At 42.7% G+C, this 17,276-nt stretch overlaps 1 protein-coding gene across 4 annotated transcripts in view; it reads right to left on the bottom strand.

The window, feature by feature from the left end:
* The window catches only part of Dnajc5b (DnaJ heat shock protein family (Hsp40) member C5 beta), a 92,551-nt gene extending 75,475 nt beyond the window's left edge, over window positions 1–17,076 (bottom strand). The window contains exon 1 of one of the 4 annotated variants that reach the window (XM_017591027.3): window positions 16,936–17,076. The gene's annotated coding sequence lies outside the window, so the exon portion shown is untranslated. Of the gene's footprint in view, window positions 1–16,928 lie in introns of all 4 variants that reach the window. The other 3 variants (XM_063282353.1, XM_017591029.3, NM_001109180.1) reach the window with 3 other exon arrangements.
* Between the last annotated feature and the right edge of the window lie 200 nt (window positions 17,077–17,276).

Below are 17,276 nucleotides of genomic sequence, written 5' to 3'. Positions count from 1 at the left end.
CCAAGGCTGCTATGTAGAGAGATCCTGCCTCAAAAGAAGTGGCGAAAATAGGAGAAGGAAGAGGAGCAAGGGGAGGAGGAACAAGAGAGGGAGGAGGAGCATCAGGAGGAAGGGAGGTTATCATTTTCCTCCCTCCCTAAATCAAACCCTAGTGCACTGGAGGTGCTTTAAGGGTTTAGACATACAATCCTGAAAGATTTTATCTCAAGCCTCTAACTTGTGACTAAATTGAGTGATTTATACAAATGGAAGCTGCTTCCTGTGGTCATGTGAGCCGCCTTACCCAAAGCTTGGTGAGTCAAAGACACAGCTATGAGGCTGGTGGTGGCGATAAGACATGGTGACATCAGTGACGTCAGTGCTGGGGCTTGGTATAGCTGACTCTAATGAAACTATGTCATTTAAGTCCTAAAACCATGTAAAGTAGTAAAACAAGAGTTCCTTGGTTTTAAAACTCGGTAAATTGGCGTTATTGCCTTCATGATCATACTGACAAGACTCTCTTTGACCTTCAGTTAGGTTTTTCCCTTTAGAGCTCAAGCCTAGTGGGTCCCTGTGTCTGGCCTGCACACAGTTGCAGAATGAGTCATGAGAACTCAGGGTTTTTTTTCTTATTATTACATTTATTTGTTTACTTTGTGGCAGAACAGTTATGTGCATGGTGTGAATTTGAAGGTCAGAGGACAATTTGGGGGAATAGGTTCTCTTTTCTTCACCGTGTGTGTGTGTGTGTGTGTGTGTGTGTGTGTGTGTGTGTTTTATGGCTAGACTCAAGGTGTGTCTTTACCTCCTACTGAGCCATCTTGCCAGCCATAAGCTTACAAGAGATTCTCCCATTTCAATGTCTAATATTTCTCAATATCCCCATTCCTTGCACTTGGTACCCTGAGCTACTTTTAGTAAGAACAGTAAGGTCTACTTCACCATCATCCTTTCCATTCCTAACATTTCCATCCTAGTATTTTTCCATCTGCTGGTCCAAACTTTGCCCCTGGACTATGAATCTTGACTGCCTCAGACTGGAGCCCAGTTCCATACATGAGACTCCTAAAAGAAAGTATCCATTGAGCCATTCCATATTATAGTTTGATAAAAGAAGACTAAGATGGGATCAATTAAGAAAATTACCCAAGGACTCCAGGTAGGAGACAGTGGACCTTGCCTTTCAAAACAGCCTGGCTAGCTCTGAGACATAGTTCTAACTCATTAAAGACCTTTGCTTCAAGAGCTTATAATTGGAGGGGGAATTGGGGCTTGCTGGTTCCTTTCTTATCAACCCATGACTGTGGTGGGTAATGAATGAGATAAACTTAAGAAGGCTAGAAGTAATTGTTTTAAATATGGAACTACTAATGAGGCCCACCTCACAGTCTAGTGTCAAGGATAGTATCCATTTACTTAAGTAAAACTCTAATCTGAGAACTATATGACTGAGAAAATATTGACAGTCTTATCACCTGCTGGGAAATGCAATATGTATTTCACATGTGTAAAATTTATACACCATGTTGCTTATGTGTGATACGAAATTGCTATAATAAACCAAGGAGGTTTGAGTCCAATAGATGTCCTTCTTTGACAAAGTACCTGTAAACAGAGCCTTGGCCAGTGACTCCACAGGCAGCCCTTGTCTCCTGTTCAGAAAAGCTCAAGTGACTCTGTGTTAGTCAACTTAAAATAAAACAAAACAAAACAAAACAAGGAAAGGACTCCCTGCCCAGAGCAAAAGTCCCTTTCAATAGGACATCAGTTATAAACATTGTTCTGCAAATTCTTGTCTGAATGTAGTTAGGCAGCCTAAAAAGAAAGAGCGCATAGAAAGAGAGATAGAGTATGTGTGGTGATGGCTTCAGAGGATGACCCTGAAGCTCATCTTAGTCCCCTTTCTGATGCAGCTTTTTCTAGGTAACAGACGTGTCCTGAAAAGAGAAGGAGACACTAAAGATGTATGCCACACTTGGCAATTCCCTAAGTGCTTTTTTTCACAAGCCACGTACATTTTAGGATTCCCTGTCCACTTAACAAAGAGATCTGGTTAGCTGGTCATGTGATTTTTCCCAAAGTAAAACATCCATCATCAAAGATGAAAAGCTGAGGCTGGCATCTGAGTACTCAGCTACCAAATTGCAAATTGCATTTATATATTCTTGTTAAATTTAAAGAAAATGAGCTGGACAAGAGAGCTCTAAGTGACAAAGTGTGTCCCTTCTTTGGGTATACATCTGAGTCCCCCGTGTCTACGGTCACTGCCAGGGAGGCTTAGTGGCTCTCTATCTCCTGGTCCACTATGCTAGTACACAAGGGACTGTGTAAACCTCTAGTGCCCCCAGTGGATCTTTGCTGCAACAGCTCATGGAATGAGTAGTCGGAACTCAATGAATTGCAAGCAGCCTGTGGCTGTAATCTTCCAGTCCTGGCCTGTGGATTTTAGCCTTACTAAATGTCAGCTGAAGGTGCCTGGAACTGTACGCCCACAGCTGAGCAGCCTCTCCCAGTGACAGGAGTAGAAAGGCCCCTTTCAGAACAGGGTAAGCAGTATTTTACAGATTCTTCAACACTGACACCCACACCCTGGGTTCCAGACATGCAGGATCAGATGGGTTCCTATGCTGGTGGTATCTCTTCCTACCACCCGCTCTGCCTCCCTTCCACAAGTTCTCCTTATAGCTCTCCATCTCCTGGAGAACAAGCCCACTGACCCTCATCACCATCAAACCACGTGCTACCCACTTACAGTCCTACTTCTCCTTCTTCCGGACTCTTATGGAAATGTTACAAAGTTTTCTAGACTAGGAATTGACAAGTATAATGGCTAGTTCCATGTCATACACAGAGTCGTCTGAAATTGAGGAAACACCTCCATGAGAGCCAGCTGTAAAGCATTTTCTTAGTTAGTAAGTGATAGGGATGAACGGGCCCAGCCCATGGTCGGCAGTGCCATTCCTAGGCTGGTGGTCCTGGATTCTATATGAAAGCAGGCTGAGCAAACCACGGGAAGCAAGACAGTAAGCAGCACCCCTCCATGGCTTCTGCATCGTTGTTTGCCTCCAGGATCCTGTTCTGAGTTCCTGCCCTAACTTCCTTCGGTGGCAAACAATACCGTGAAAGTGTAAACCGAATAAACCTTCTCTTCCCAAGTTTCTTTGGCCATGGTGTTTTATTACAGCAGTAGTAACCCTAAGACAGATATGGGAAGGTTCGTACCAAGTACTTATCTAGCTGTCTAGTGATCATGACTAATACAGGTTATAGGAGGTGAGTACCAAGTATTTATCTAGCTGTCTCTCTGCTCCAGGCTCCTGAGGCCCCATGCATGCCATTTAAAAGGGCTTTTCTGTAACTTTCTTAAAAACTCAACAAGGATATTCAAATACACAGTTCAGTCCTAACACAAAACTGACATGCTATTCCATATGTCTGTGCTGCCCTCTAGTGTTCAAAAAGAGTAACTGTAAACAGTCATTTTCAACTTCAAAATATTTCTCACGCCATATCACCGTTGTTTCCAGTATCCTGAAGCCACAATGGTGATTCTATGTGTACTGACTAAGTTATATGTAATTCATATCAGATTTTAAATCTTGTGTGTGTTTCTGGGCATCCCTACCCTTCCTCTCTAGCTCTTCCAGATACATTGCCCTGACCCTTGGTATTCCTGCTACCTACAGGCTCTCATCCTGGTACAGCCTGTCTGATTCTTCATCTCCTCGTGTAACCTTGGCATAGATCTCACTCTCTCCATCCCATTCATGCATTAGGCTGGGGGCCTTCCTGACCTCATGTCCCTCCCAGTCATCACTTTCATCCACCTACAGTCCCTTATCCTACAATGGTCCTTAATGTCTTCAGTCTCATCAGCAAGCTCCAGCCTCGCACACACTCACCGTGACTTGTCTTGCCAGCCAACTCCCTTCTGAACATGCCATTGCATTTATGACTCACTGACACGTCTGGGCTCCCCAAATCTGTCAGCTGTGCCTCTTTCTCCAACCATCTTCCTGTTCAGCGAAGACTCTCAGACCAAGTCTAGCTAGCTATGCCTTCATTTATACCCCTAACTCTTCAAAGCTCCTCACCCTTAGCCATTTAGCCGTGTGTCTCCCATTGAAGTATAGTGTTACCCACAAGAACCATTGGGCTCTTTCCTAGGAAGAGCTCACACGTTCCCATTGATCCAATGAAGGCTTGCACCAGCCAGCCCCAGTCTCCTCCTTATCTCTACCTTGCTTCTAGCAAAAGACACCGCTCTTATCTTAAGGGGAAATGGTGTTCTGCCATCAACAAAGCACTTTCTCATGGATATAAATGAGCCATGCAATAACTGAAAGAAAGTCTTACGCGCCAACAAACCAGGCCCACAACACTTTCATACATACAGAAATCACAGTTGTTAGCAGATGCCGGGTAGGAACATGCCTCTAACTCTGAGAATCCCCATCATGTATGAAGTAGGCTCTCTGTCCACGGGCTCTAGGGAGACCTTGGTCACCACAGAGCAGCTACTGCCTGAAGTTTTATCCACCTCTAGAGAGTGCTACTTCTCTACAGAGCCTCCACTGTTGGCAAAGCACCTTCAGTTCATTTATTCCAGCCTAAAAGAAAAAGTGGAACAGCCTTGAAAGCAAGATGCTTATCATCTTCTCATTGGAATATTGTTAGTACTAAGGATTACTCCCTTGTATGCCCATTAGTTTGCCATTTTCAGAAACCTTGCCCAAGACTGTCCACTCTCAATAGCATAGGTCACAGCTTTGGAACAGGTACCCTGTGGAAAGTCAGACCAAGTTCTCCTAAAAGGGAAACTCCACAGGACCAAGGCGCATGAGTACAGGTTGTAACAATGCCGCGGAGAACTCACATGCCATACACTTAAACCTAAGTGCCATGTACTTAAACCATTAGCTGGTTTTCTGTAAATACATGATATTTACAGAAGTAGCTAAGGCCACTTCTTTTGAGAAGAGAGGACCTAACTGAGTCACCCCACACAATGCCACCTGATAGGACCCTCAGCATTTTCTTGGGCCTTTCATTGAAGCATAAAGACCATGGAGCACTGCTTCATTCAATAAACTGTGGGTCCCCTATCCCTAGCCCCATTTTTCTTCTAATACATCTTTCTTTGCACAGTGCCTACATTGCTGTGCATGATGCTGACCTTCAACACAAGCCTTCCCACAAATGCTGCCCCAGAGGTGACCTGCTCTGTGATCTGTCCACACTAGATGGGGCCAGGAGGATTCCCTCACTCCATGCCATCAGAGCTGATACCTATAGGCTACACTAGAAGATCTGGCCCAGGAGGTGTGGCTTCACTCTCTTCACTCTCAGTGTTTCCCTCTTTAAAAAAAAAAAAAAATCAGGTGCTTGCTGTTGTCAAAATCAACTCAACAGCACTGTGGGGATTAATTATATTATCATGATGAATGAACCTCCAGGAACAACCAGAGAGGGCTGTAAGGAACCAGGACCGAGGAGTCTGTATAAAAGATCGATGTAGGCACTTATAGTTAAGATTGCTTCTAAACGGTGTTTTCTTAAAGTGCAGAGTAGGAGGGGGTGAACAGTGGGGAACCACAGCACAAGGTCAGGCCATGAGCAGGCACCATCTCCATACAGGAAGGCCCAGCCCAAATTGGGTGAGTCAGCAGGCAGCATGTACCTACAGCATGATTGATGCATGAACATTTTAAGCTGTTTATAAAAAAAATGGAGGGAAGGAATGGAACAGGATTGGACTGGCCCATGGGGACAGTTTTGAAGAGATATCTCAGATTCTTTACCCATTCCATCCTGTGGCAGGCCTGGCGTGTTACCCCTCTACAGCCGAGCGAGTAATAGAGGAGCACAGAGCTGTGGTAAACCCTGAAGAGTGGACATCTGAGCAAAGCACAAGGGTGTGGCTTTCAGTAAACAGTGACTGCTAATGTTCCATGGAGCCCTTTCAAAGCAAAGCCGAGTGGGGCCCTCTGGCAGCTGCATGCCTCACGAGTCCGGCGTGTTCACACATGAAGACAGGACACTGCTTTCCCTGAGCTTTGAGCAATAGCTAAGGCCTTCAGTGCGCTTTCTTCTTAGGGAGGGAGGAGCTCCAAGACACTTGGGAAACTGCCCACACCCAGCTAAGGCATGTAAGCCGGTTGGGATCCCAGCTCTCCCTTTAACGAGCTAAGCTGCTTAGATAAACTTAACTCAACTCTCTGGACCTCTTTCTGCATTTCTAAAATATACAAATGTGGTGCAGACAAACAGTGTTTATCAGATGGAGATTGGTACCTAGATATTTGTTCCAACATATTACTCTTTTTGTGTGAATGTATTCAGGATAAAGTTAGTATTTCAATCAGGAGACTCCCAAAATAGTAGCTGCCACTCATCTTCTGTTAGAGACCTGAAGAGAACAAACACTTACCCTCCATAAGATTAGAGCTCATATCCCCCTGATCTCCTCAAAGACAGCTCACTGCAGAGACCTCTGTTTTCCTGCTTTCCCCAGGTCTCAGGACTTCTCACTCTGGATCCTAGGATTTGTCAGCTTCCAAATCATAAAAATCAATGCCTTATTTTAAAAATATATCCTATTGGTTCAGTTTCTCTGAGAAAACCAAATATTGTACATACTAAACAGTATTTTCTTAAAAAGTTAACAGTAGTAAAAGAAAGTAACATTTGCTTGTAAAGCTATTTGAAATTGTTTTGTTTTTTAAGAAACAGAAAAATGACTGTAATGTGCTATTCAGTGGGTCACTCTGGTCTTCTAAACCCAAAATGTAGAGCAAGGGTTGAGGAAGGGAGACTGACTCTCTGAGTAAGACATTTTAGATTTCTATTGTTCATTTCCTCCTCTTTGTATTGTGCTCTGAATTTTAAGAAATTGTATTATTTTGCTATGGCTTTTAAAGTCCATTTGCTCTAAAGAAATCACTGAAAAGCAAACCTGGTTGTACTAGAGTCAAGAAACTACTCTGGCTGCCTCTTGCCACAGTGTACAGATAGTGAGGGGCTCACAAGCATGGGCCCCAGAAGGCAGTCACAAAATCCCAGAGGCATAGAAGGGGAGGAGGGTGGGAAACAGGGAGGAGGGAGGACGTGCAGACAGTCCCTACCTCCCCATCTGCAGGGTTCATCCACAGAACAGCATGAGCCAACAAGTGGTAGCAGTGGAAGGAGAGGCAACTGCATCCTTGACATCAGTAGGAGATGCTCTGTATCTTGAGGATAGAGGGTGCATTAAATACTTTGTAAGGAAGGAATAGAAGGAAATGTAGGACTTGGGACTCCAGCTGGTATCTCTTCCTGTCTGTCCAGGCATGACTCTGACAAGAAAGGATGATGAAGGAAATGGACAATTCACTGTCAATGAGGTTAAAGAACATCACTGATTTCCTAGTGTGGACTTTAGCTCCCAGGACACAGACCCCTGCAAGGAGCATTAAGAAGTCTACAAAGACTATCAGATTACTGGGACAGCCAAAGATTCATTTCCCAATGAAGACTTTCGACTGAAATATGAGTTGGAGGAGAAAGAAAGCAGTCCATTAACAGCTTATTATGAAAGACAACAAAGCCAAGTATCAATACTTCACAGGAAAAAACATCAAGGCTGTTAAAAATAATTCAATTCAAATAGTCATTTATCCACCAAGGTGTATCAGATTCAAGGTGTCCTGGAGGCTGATAGATGTTTAGACTCTGTATCAAATGGAGCTTCTAAAAATCAAAGTATCTTAGATCTTCATCAGCATTGTTAAATTTTTTATCTCTGAAAAGGAAGTAAAATCTTTGTTTTTCTGGAATTTGATTCTGACTTACAAAGAACTAGTCACTGAATGCCTGATTGCAGGGGTGGGGGTGGGGGCAGGGTGAGTGAGCTGTGACAGTTTTTAGCTTATAATTAAGCCCTTGATGTAACTGGATACATACAGGAATTTTTGGAGGTTATCACATATTTGGAGAAAAACCTAGATTTCTTGTAAGAAGTTCGTGGATCTAATAAGACAAGTTGATATTATAGTGATAGGTGATTCAAGAAGAGCTTTGAGCTCACGTGAGCGCAGAGGGACCCCTTCTTGTGATTGACAATGTGAAAATGGTGGAAAGAGACTACTAGTAACAGCAAGACCAGTGAGTGGTTTGAAGCTGTGGTCCCTTCAGCAGCTGAGAGCTATACAAGATTAAGGACTTATAAAAACCATATTTACTTACATGTTCATAAATAAGGGATCTGCAGAATAAATGTAGATATGTCCATTGTAGACATTAAGCATAAAGCAGATCTATATTAGCTAATTTAAAAATAAGTACAAGAGACACATATTCATGGTTTAAAAAAAAACAAAACAGATCATTGGGCCTAAACATAGAAACATGTCCAGACCAGAAGGTGCCAGACTTCAAGAGCCTTACTAAAGGCAAGTACCAGAAGCATCCTCAAGGTCAAGAGCTGGACTCCCTCAGAACAACTGGAAGGTCTGAAGGTCATATTCATGGAGAACCATACCCAACCTTCACAAAGGAAGAACTTCAAAGATGGACACATATCCTATGGTACTGTGCTTGTCAAGGACCACAGAGCACAGCATCCCTGCAAACAAACTGAGAAAAATAAGGAGCATGGTCACAGCAGTGATTGTGGAGGCATCACCCAGTCCTTGGGAAATGTGCAAATGCCATTTACAGAACTAGTGCATGGAGCCTATAGCTATAGTTAGTATAGATGGCCTGGAGCCCTCACTCCAATTCAGAATATACCACATTGTTGCTCACAAAATAATCCCTTTTTTATTGATGTCAATATCTTTTTAAACATGTTTATCTTATTTTCTATTTTTTTTGAAATTATAATTACATAACTTTCCCCCATCTTTTTCCTTCCTTCAAGCCTTCCCATGTACCTCTCCTTGCTTTCTCGTTAATTCATGGCTTCTATTTCTTTTACATACACACACACACACACACACACACACACACACACACACACACACAAATGCATCCATATAGCCTGCTCAGTTCATATAGCATTACCTGATAGTATAACTCAGGGCTTACCACTGGTATTGGATAACCATTGGAGGCTCTTCCGTGGGGAAGACTATCTTTCCCACTATCAACATTTTCCCATTACCTGTAGCTGTTTCTCTAGGCTTGAGGCCCTGCCGTCTTTCCTCCTTCCATATGAGTATGCCCACTGATATATTTTAATGTGTATATGTGTATTCCTGCATGTATATGCACCGTGTGTGTGTGTGTGTGTGTGTGTGTGTGTGTGTGTGTGTGTGTGTCCTCACTGAGATCAGAATAGGTCATTGGATTCCCTGGAACCTCAGTTAAGGATGGTTGTGAACCAGCACATGCATGCTAGTAGCTGAACCTGGGTCTTCTGAAATAGCAAGTGCTCATAACCATTGAGCCATTTCTTCAGTCCCATGCTGTCAATTATCTTACTACGTATCACTGCTATTCCATTTTGGCATCTCCAGTTTGCTCAAGTTTTAATTTTAATTCTTCTGTTTTTCATCTTTATACTGTAGAAAGAGAAGCTACACACAAAGAATCACATAGCATAACGGTGCCTAATTGTTTCTACACAAAGTATGCTTTCCTTTAACAAGAAACCAGCAGCAACAAAGATTGCAAAAACGCCATGTGTGATGGAAAGAAAACATTTTATTCCACCTATATGGAGACACACACACACACACACACACACACACACACACACACACACACACACCTTGGGTGGGGGAAAACTAACCTAGACCAGTAAAATCATAATTGATCATTAAAAGCCAAGATAATCAAATAGAAGAATGCACAGAATAAATTTACTGGGGTTATAGAAATGTTTTATGTCTCAATTAGGAGAGCAGCTACCAAAATACAAAAATTAAGGCATGCATCAGAAAACATCTAAAATAAATGCTTTTATTTTACATGATTGTACTTCAATAAAAATGAACATATGGAGGAATTAATTTCTTAAAAACCAATCACAGAAGAGTGTATATTATTGTCTCACATGAAAAGAAAACTGATTCCTATATATACATAAGAATAGCAAATGGAGAACACTAGTGTAACTACATGCTCAGGCATGTTTGTGTATGTGTAGACATTTCTGGAGCATATATAAAATGGGAAGTTCCACAGAGGTGGATTGGGACATGGGTAGGAAGGGGCTGATTTGGTTTTCATTAGAGTAATATTGCATTAAAAAATATGTGCACGTATACTTTTCAACAAAATCACATAATTTTTTTTTTATGTGCCAGGACAGCTATGATGGGTCTACCTCTTTAAACCCTGCGCATTGTCAGCAGTTAGCATCCCACCTCAACAGCCATGACCAGTCTCTCCAGTTGCCACCCCCCCCCCGCTTCTTTAAAAATTGAAGTTGTGTAGCACAGTGTGATGGCACAGACCTCTAATTCTAGTACTAGGAAACCTGAGACAGGAGGATGGCTATGATTTAGAGGTCAACCTTTGCTACACAGCAAGGTTGTGTCTCAGAAAGAAGTGTTTTTTCACGGGGAGGCAGGAAGGGGGGTTGTTGGGGAGGGGGAACACCCTTATAGAAGAGGAGGGGGTTGGGATAGGGGGCTTATAGCCAGGAAACTAGGAAAGGGAATAAATTTGAAATGTAAATAAAAAATAACCAATAATTTAAAAAATGTTTTTTCACAAAAGTGTAGGTATGCCTAAGCAAATAAATAAATAAATAAATAAATAAATAAATAAATAAATAAATAAATAAAATTCTTGTTGATTTCTGTAACATAATGTAAAGGCCAGTCTCCATAGCAGGTATTAGAGGAAGAGATACCAGGCCTTTACATTACCACATTTTGGCCACTTGTTGGTCTGATCTTCATTTGGGTCCATACTTGATCACTCAGCCAGGCCTGATCATTTGTTCTGATGGTCTGTACACCCAATGCCATCCCACTGTCACTATCCAGACTCTTCCACTACACTTCTTCCCCGCCCACCCCTCCCCCGGGAGCTGAGGACCGAACCCAGGGCCTAGCAAGCGCTCTACCACTGAGCTAAATCCCCAACCCCACCCTTCTGGACTCTTAACTGGAGCCCTTTCCAGTCTTTTCTCCATTCTTATCTTTTCTGTGCTGTCAACACCATTCTTTCAAAACATAGACATCACTCTGTCCTCATTCTGCTCATAACCCTTCAAACCTTCCCATTAAACTTAAGCAAACACCAGCCCTTAGCACTGCCCAGCACTCAGACTTGGCTCCTGCCTTTTTCTTCATGGTAACCTCTTGCCAACTCCTTCCTGTGCATTCAGACTTTGTTTAGTTTCCTAAATGCATGCTTATCCCTATGCACATGTCATTCCCTGTCTAAAACATTCTTCTCTCTGTACCCTGTGTCTTCCAAACTACTCGGCTCAGCCTTCAGAGAGTTGTCTACAAAAAGAATGTCAAAGCCTTGGTAGAGGATATGGCTTAGGAATTCAGCCTCAGAAATGCTACAAAAAAAAAATTGTGTGAGGCCCACAGAGATGAGTGCTGATATACAAGTTGAAAGCAGACAGATCCATCTGGGTTTGAGGGATGCAGAAAAGAAGTGAGGGAATGGATGTCTGAACAAAGCTAGAAGCATAAAGGGCCTTGAAGACCAAGCAAATGGAGTCTTTGTTTTGCAAGCATCTATTTTTAAACAGAGGAGTAACCATCTCTGTTTTGGAAAAGGTACCCAATGGGTTGCAGAGAACTGCAGTAAGGAGATGAGCTGACTTAGAAAAAGATGACCAGCAGGTAGAGATGACTAGAAATGATCAAAATGATCAATGATCAATTTGAAGACATAAAATGGTGAGTTTACGGGTGAGATGGACAAAGGCAGAGAGACCAGTAGACCTGGGTATCTAAGAATACTCCAGATACCCACTAGAACTTCCAATATGGTCTCCGGTTGAGTTAGGAATCTGCAAGGGGTGCAAGTTGGTGGAAAGCAATGATTTAGATCTGGATTATGCAGACTTTAGGGTATTTGCTCGAAAGGCAGCCAGCGTACAAGGTTTAGTTCAGACTTAGCCATAGCTAGAGTGTGTGGCACCTTACAGATACCTTCTCATACCTTTCCCATCCTTCTGTGTGTCTGTGTTTCTACAACTCCTGTTTTCTGTGTCCCAGTCAAGGGAAGCAAATTGTTTCCTGTGCTTTTGGAGTTGTGGAAGCAAAGAGAACGACTGACAGTGAGACCAGTCCTGCCAGGGTCAACGTTTTCATTAGAAAATGTTTTTCTTCCCCAAATATGGGTCAATCTTACTGTTTCTCTTCCTCAAGGTTCCTCCCATGGCCCAATGCTCCCTAAACACTCCAGACCACTTCACTTCTTTGCTGAGCCCCATGGCCCTTTGAAGTCTGAAGGAGGCACATTTTTCACATAGTTAGAGTTTCTTCTTTGCCTTTGAACTCTTTGCAGGTGTACATATCATACTAACTAAATCCTTGAACTTTGAAAAGGTCCAACTTACTCAGTATTTCCTTTTCTCATTGCCCCTGTGCTTAATACAGTTCCAGGCACATACAAGTTCAAAAATATGACTTGGATTGAAACCAATTTGAATTCTTTAGGGTAAAAATAGTCACCCTGAAAGGATGTGTTAAAGTGGGAGATGCTGTACTAGTTAGGAATGTGAAACCATATCAGATCCTAACACATAACCCAATATAACAAGAAGCCTCTTAAAAATGATGGCTTTTCCTTCTTCAAAAGGAGAATGCTTGATGTGAGGTATAGCTTCGTGATCTTGCCTTGAGTTCAACTCTCAGTTCTGCAAAAATTAGTCAACCAATTAAAAGTTCATTTTTGGGGATTGTCCTTAGCTTGTGAACAATACTGGCTCACAAAATGCAGAACTTGTCATTTATAAAAAATAACACAAATGACAAGATTTGGGGTAGATGGCTTCCTTTTGGTCACAGCTCTGTTAGCGTGTCCATTGGGATATTTGGGCAACTTAAAGAAAGGATATTCATGGCTCAGCTTGTAATGCCGTTCCTCAGGCAGAAGAGGAAGGGCAGCATCCCTGTGGTGGCCAGATGTGCTGTCAAGATGGAAAAAGCTATCTGGGGGTGGGGGACAGACATACGGTTTGTCTTGTGTGCCCTGGCCATCGAGACGTTAGCTTCTGGTGCTCTATCATTGATGCCACTAATTCATATAAACTCTCCCCTGGGAACATCCTTCTCCCTCTGTGGGCCACATGAGAACTCCAACACATAGCTTGTAACAGAAGCACAACTGAGACTAGGAAGAGTGTGCACTAAGGAGGGTGGGTCAGGTTTACTAGGGAGCAATGAGAGAGAGGCATGCCTCCAGAAGTGGCAAGGACAAGAACAGAGGGGAGTGGGGGGCACTACCACAGGTGCCTCAGAGCTCGGCTGAAGGCTTCTTTTGGAGCATACCTTTTTCCTCCTGAGGTCCTCAGGAGGCAGAGGGTAAACAGCAGGAGAACTCCTTGTGCCCTTGGTGGCACCCACACCCATTGACTCTGGGTCACATTCCTTTCCAGACTTCACAGGCCTCAGGTTACAAAGGCCTTGTTGCACAATCCATAGAGGAGCAGTATGATGGGGGCTGGGTTGGGTTGAAGGGGTGTGCCATGCCTGTGTCAGGAAGCTATGTGTGTCAGATGCCAAGGTACCCAGGTGTTGGCAGCAAGATTCTCCATCCAACATCTCATGATCTTGGAGAGTTTTCCTTCTTTCTTTATCTCCTGGTGATGCTAAGTATCACTTGTTAAGCTGCAAGTTTTGCAGTAATTTTAAGGGAAATATTCCAAAAGATTACTAGGCATACCTGCATTTCAGCTTACTGGAGAGAGCTGGGACTTCAAAACCACAATGCAGAAGCTAAATCTAAATTCCCTTTCTTCCTCTGCAATCAGCTCCCTCCTGCCATGGTGTATACAAATTACTCACTACATTACACAGCTTTTGAAAGTAATATGGAAGCGGAAAGATAGACAGGTCACAGCTCTGTTCAAAGCCTATGTCACAGTAGACTGGCTTTTCTAAGGAATGTTCATAATTCTCTTTACCACAGACAATTCTGCATGGAAAGCCAGGACTATATGGAAGAGTCTTTTAGGAGTTGGATGTTTCAGTTGGCTTTAAACCGATATGAATCTATAATATAGAAGAACCTCTGCATTTACCAGCAGCAGCAAAGGCATTCACCACCCATTTCCAATGAGGGAGTAAGCTGACAACCATGACAATTAGGATTTATTTCTCTTAGACGATTATTGGTGTCACTCAACTTCTTTTAGAATTTAGATCCTTGGATAGACATTGACAAGGAATTTGGTCATAAACTTAGCATACCTGTGTCCACAGAGTACCTAGGAATAAACTTACAATCTGATTGGAGATGTAAGACATACACAGTGCTACAGAAAAACCCTGGCAAGGATGAAGAAGCACCTAAACTACCAATATAATTTCCAACGGAATCTGAAGTCATAGGAAAAGTTCCAGAATACTCACTTAGCAAATATATTGGATAATAAGGGTAGGTTACTCACCACTTAGGTGTCAAGTTGTGTCAGTCACTATACAATGCGTATACACATACACATTCATAAACAAACATGAACTGCCTACACTGTAAAAGGCAAACCCACACGAAGACTATATTTATTACAAAGTAAAAGGCTTGGGTAAATGCTTAATACTGTATGTACATGCAGCATGTACCTGTGTATATGTTTGTGCATGTATGTAATTCTGTATGCATGAACATGTGGAGGCCAGAAGTCAAATCTGACTCTCTCTCTCTCGTACACCATCATCATCGTCGTCATCATCATCATCACTAGTAGTAGTAGTAGTAGTAGTAGTAGTAGTAGTAGTAGTAGTAGTAGTAGTAATAGTATCGTTATTGGTGTAGCATCTCTTAAGAAACCTCAAGACTACTGGTTAAAGAAGGCTAGCTAGCTAGTAAACAGCACAGATCCTCCGGTCTCCACATCTGTGCTTACAGGCATGTATGTACCAACATACCCAGTTTTTCCCATGAGTGCTGAGGGTCAGAACTCTGGCCCTCATGTCTTCGGGTAAACATGTTAAGACAGAGCCATTTCCCTAGCCCATTTTTTGTTTGTTTTCTTTGTAATGGGCTGTATCTAATCAATTTTCAAGGCAAGGCAGCTTACTAACTTCCCTGTGGGTTTTTTTCATCATTATCTCGAACTTTTGGATGGGTTTGGGGTCTTGACCACACATCTGTTAGTCTGGAGGCAGTGCAGAAGCTGAAGGATGAACAGTGTTACCTCTAGAGACAGACTGCGGTTACCAATAACCAGTGGGGGAAATGAGATATTCTCATGTTTAGAATATCTTAACTCGGAAATGCAAAGAGTTAGTTCAAATATAAACTAATTCAACATGAGTCAAGGACAGAGTGTACTGGAGCAGCCACCTGGCTGAAAACCAAGCCAACACACCTCCCTGCACTGCTCTCCTCAGGAGATGAGGACCTGGGATGGTTTCCTAAATGGTCTCCCTACAACTCTAAAATCCTGTGCCATGGGACGAAGTTCATAAAATATTAGTCAATAAATGTAAATACAGATGAATTAGGAGATGATGCTTTCTGTTTATTAGCTTAGGGAGAGCCTAGCCTGGCTTTTCCATGTCTATACAATGAAGGAAGTCTAAAAACTGACCCACGAACGTTTAATTTTTCGAGTCTCAAGAAATTGGACCATAATTCAATTGTGAAAAACAGTAACTTTCCAGGTGGAAGTTGAATGTGTGCTGTATAGTTAACGGGCAAGCATTTCTTTTCTCTGGATCCCTCAGTGTCTTGCATGATGTGGGTTACTGCTGCTTTCATAGAACATCAGGGCTCCGGTCTTACTGCTATGATATATATATGCATAATTGTTGGAAGCTAAGGAGTGTTACAACTGCAGCCCGAGTGGATTTGGTCTCCTTTTCTTGTCTATGGTGCCTGGTGTGCCTTGGAGGTGACTGATCTGAATCAGAGCCCCAGGCTGCTCCTTCCACAGTGTCCTAACATGGCTCTTGCACACCGTGTTCAGAAAAGCCTGATTGAGCAGTCCTGGGCTGTGATTGTGGAGCTGCTGTGTGTTAAGACCCAAGGAAGTCCAAACAGAGATGAGTCAGGGCCTGGCACCAACCCTAAGCTCCGTCCTGCTGCTAAACAGAACAGCTATTTGCTGTCACTTGGAGTCTCTCTAGGCCTCCAGGAAGAAACAAATACTTTGGAAGCCAAAACCCCAAAGCAAAGAAAAGAAAACAGAACGGTTCACACATCCAACTATTGCACTGGACATGGGTAGAGTAGGGGTAGATGTAGATGGCTTCAGCTGAGCTGTAGAACTTGACTTCTCAACCACAAGGCCTCTCTCTTCCATTGTCCCTAGGGGTGGCCTTTTGCCTCTGAAGTCTTGGACTTTCAAAGCCATACTTTGGAGTTAATCTCTATTGTTAACCCATAATACACCTTTATCCTCCTTATAATAATTTTTGTTGTATTTTTAAAACCATCTCTATTAAAATTATTCTTTCACTTAAATATTTAAAATATTTACTTTTCTCTGTCATTTTGGGAGAAGTCATTAAAAGCCAAAACTCATATGCAGAACAATATCATAAAATGAGTAAATAACTTTAGAAAATAACCATGAACTGACCACTGGAGATACCAGTGTTTCTGCATTTTCCCAGTAATTGAGAAGAGGCCAGTGGGTATCTGAGAACTTTATAACTGCCTGTGTGTTGTGGCTTCATGGCCTCCTGCATGTACCCAGCTCTACTTCTGCTGGGAGCTCCTCTGGATTCCTGCCACCCCTTAAAAATGGTAGGTGCCTGTGGGTGTCTTGTTTCCTTTAGACTCTAGCAAGTTCTGTGATTAGCTTAGCAAAAGTCATGTACCTTGTACCTGAACTGAAGGCATGGCTGGCTGATCCTTCTGGGTCCTTCCAGTAGTGTTCTTCCTCTGCTCTGTCAATAACTGAACTTCTGTTACTTTTCTTTCTCAGATGCTAAGCTCCAGTCAATGCTGGGTATTGTGATGTCATAGAGTAGAATTCCCCCATCCCCACTACCTAGCTGAGACCTTCCCACATGGCCACATCACTGACAGTCTCTCAATTTTCATTCACTTTAGCACTCAGAATCTTTGGAAATCTGAGGGAAGAAACATTGAAGACTGTGGATGTTTAAGTATGCTTGGCTCGGGGAGTGACACTATTAGAAGGTGTGGCCTTGTTGAAGGAAGTG

This window comes from Rattus norvegicus, chromosome 2 (assembly GCF_036323735.1).
Source record: "Rattus norvegicus strain BN/NHsdMcwi chromosome 2, GRCr8, whole genome shotgun sequence".
In the NCBI taxonomy this organism is placed as follows: domain Eukaryota; kingdom Metazoa; phylum Chordata; class Mammalia; order Rodentia; family Muridae; genus Rattus; species Rattus norvegicus.
Note: the sequence above shows the minus strand (reverse complement) of the source record. Positions and strands in the feature narration are given on the sequence as shown.